Raw genomic sequence first — 3,375 nt, forward strand, 5'->3', positions numbered from 1 at the left:
AGGGGGGGACAGAGGCTGCTTCTCCATCTCCTCCAAACCTTATCCCTGCTGCCCTGACACTTCTACCCACATCCAGAGATCCTGAGAGCCCCTCCCTCTGCCCCTGCAACCTGCGCACACCTGCCTGCACAGCAGGAAAGGAGAGATGGAGGATGGGCTGCTGGCGGGCCTCTGAGCCCCTCTGCAACCCAGTCCTGCCCAGGAGCACTGCTCTGCCTGCAGTGGGTCACCGCCTGCACGGAAGGTGATAGGGCATGGTGGGGGCTCCCTAACTGTCTTTGCTGTGATGCATGAGCTCATTTGCTGTATGATTTAGGCTTCTATCCCCAAAACAGTGGACTCTTCCCTCTCGCTCCCCTCTGCCTTTCCTCCATGCCACCCCCCACCCCAGACTCCCAACTTCCATCTGCCACCCTGCTGATGGTGTAGCTGTCTCTCAGAGTTCCTGCTTGGGGAGGGCACCCCCCTTTCCCTGCCTTTACTTGTGTCCCTTTCTCTTTGGGTTTCTTGTCCTCTTGTTTACCAAAGAAGAGTTTACAGACAATAAAATGGAAACTTTGTGCTGTGGAAGCTCACCCAGTTCTTGCTGAGTGGTCAACTTCTCTCTGCAGGTAGCAGCAATTCTTGACAGAGGGAGGGCCTTTCTCATATGGGTAGGAGAGAGTGCTGGGACCACCCAACTGGGGTGTAGGACCCCAAGACTCTATGGCTTTTACTTGCCATTCATCGCTATCCCTTCACCACCCTGAGTCACTTCTCTGTTCCATGTTTGTTTCTACATCTCCGAGATTCTAACAGCAGTTACCAGTTCATTGAAAGCTTACTAAGTGCCAATATCGTGCTGAACAGTTGACCTGGAGGATCTCTTAGTCCTTTGAGAGAGAGGCGCTGTAATTGTTTCCATTGTACAGACCAGGAAACTGAAGATTAAAAAGGTTGAGGAATGAGCCCCACATCTCATGGCCAGTTGGCGGTGCAGCCTGGGTATGGATCCCACAGATTGGATCCGTGTTCTAAACCATTGCCTCCCTTTAGAGTAGGGTTACCAATGGGGTGTGGCAATGGTGGGTGATCTCCAGCAAGCAGAAGGGACCCCCAGCCAGGAATTCTAGAACACCGCAAACTTAACCTCTCCTCAAAGTGCGAGTTACCCCACAATATCTGATCAGATGCCCCTTGGCATAGGATCAGCTTGGTCTTTGGGTCTACAGAGTTCTTTGAGATCCTAGAATAGAGAGATAACTGATTTTAAATGCTATCACTTTTTAAATACTATTATTTATTGTCTGCAAGATGCATTTTGACAACACTACTTCATTTAATACCATAGCAGTCTTATGAATTGGATACTATTTTCCAATGAACAAACTAAGGCTCAAAGACTTTATCTTGTCCATGTGCTATAACTCCTAAGTGGCAGAGATAGGACTCAAATTTGACTTGTCTGACTCCAAAGTTACCTTCAGAAATGGCCCTTGATTTGATATCCAGGAAACCAACTGAAGCGAGAGACCACCGAGGGTACTGACCACCTGCGCATGTAACCCTAATTTCTTTCTCAGCCATACCCTTTTGTAAGAACCCACCCTGATCTCAGCCTGGATGATACAGCCCAGCGAGCCATCTGGCCTCTGTCCACCTGCCCACAGCTGACTGGGCCAAGAGGGGACATCTGCTCCAAGCTGGGCCAATAAGAGTCTCCTAGAATTTGAGGTTGAGACCCAGGGCTGCCAGGAAGAAGATGTGGCATTGAAGAAGGGTGGTAATATGGCTTTGGGACTAGAGGTGGTGCCAGGGCAGTCCAAAGCATGGTTTGGGATGCTGGGAAGAACAGAGACTAAGATCCTGGAAGAGGAAGCCAGGCATGTAATAGTGGGGAAAATGTGGAGAGAGAAACACAGATGGGAAACCATGAGCCAGAGAAGAAGGGAAGAAAGGAGGGAGGGCAGGGGAGAGAGAGAAGGAGATGGAAACAGAATGAGGGGATGAGAGGGCAGGGGAACCATCTGACAGCGCCCGGGCTCCTGTGACACTTTGATGCACTTCCGAATACTGATTTCCCTGCCATCACTGTGTATCCTACAACAAATTCCTGTTTACTTAAGCTAACTTGAGATCCCATCTCCTGTCCACTAGGCACAGTCCCCATTCCATCCCTGGTTTTCCCTCACACACACACACACATATACTGCCCCAGGCTTCAGATCAAAGCTTCCTCACCCCAAGGCAAGACAGGATGGAGCAGTTGCCCTGGTTTGAGGTCTACTTGCGGGCAGAGCTGGGTCCCTTCTGCCTGCTTGCAGCTCTGGGCCCCGGGTTTGCTGGAGCCCTTTCTCCAGGGCATGCTTACCCCCCTCAGAGGAGGGGGAACTCCTGACCTCAAGATGACATGGTCTTTTTTAACGAGCCCATTTGTTTCATTCTGAGCCCAGGCATCTGTCCATCAGGACAAAGGGAGAAAGGATAGTGGTCCCTGGGCTGCCACCGTGCCATTGTTAGTGACTTCCTCAGACTCTGTCCTGTGTTAAGGAGACCATGCCAAGTGATCAGGGGCTGAGGTGACAGCATGAGGTGGCATTTGATTCATCTTCACCATTTCTCGCTTTCCCACCAATGCCGCACTCTGTTGCAGCCTAACTCACACGTGTATTCAGAGCTGGCGAGCAGGCTTAGCCATTCCACAAGCTCCAACATGACCCTTTGGGGGAAAAGTTAGGCCCAGCTTCATTCCTTTGAGTGCCAGGATCCCAACATTTCCCTTTCCAAATAGAAGCTGGGAACCTGATATGGAAGGTATAGAGCAGCCCCACTCAGACAGTGATGGTTCCCTTGTTACCACTGCCAATTGTCTCTGGGTCATGTCCTGTATTCACACACCTCCCTTTTGAGAGCTTCCTGAAAGCCAGGCACAGATCCACAGATCTCTATATCATGGAGGGGTCCCTTGTCTCTCAGGCACATGCCAAGAATGGCCCAACCCCTGTGACACAAAGGTTCTAGGCACCTTTCAAGAGGTTACCTTTCTATTGGCTTGAGTTTCTCCAGGCAACTTCATCAGCAGTCCCAGTTTCTAACACAAAGGTCAACAGAAACACTCCACTAGGAGAAAGGCAAGGAGCCAGGGCTTAAACTCTGCCCAGTAAGGGCTGATGAGGACAGTGCTCAGAACCCTCACTCGATAGGCTGGAGTTAGTTGCATCCGCTAGAACCTACAGCTGAGGCGAGCATGTTCCTAGAGTAGGCTGGTCAGATCCACAAGATGCAGGTCACTGGAAGAACTTTAAAGGGCTCAGACCACTGCAGTTCTTTTTCCAAGGAAAGCATTAATAGTATATTAATAATATAACAAATACTTTCTACCATACGTTGCATGGG

The sequence above is a fragment of the Cynocephalus volans genome, chromosome 10, assembly GCF_027409185.1.
Source record: "Cynocephalus volans isolate mCynVol1 chromosome 10, mCynVol1.pri, whole genome shotgun sequence".
Classification (NCBI taxonomy): Eukaryota; Metazoa; Chordata; class Mammalia; order Dermoptera; family Cynocephalidae; genus Cynocephalus; species Cynocephalus volans.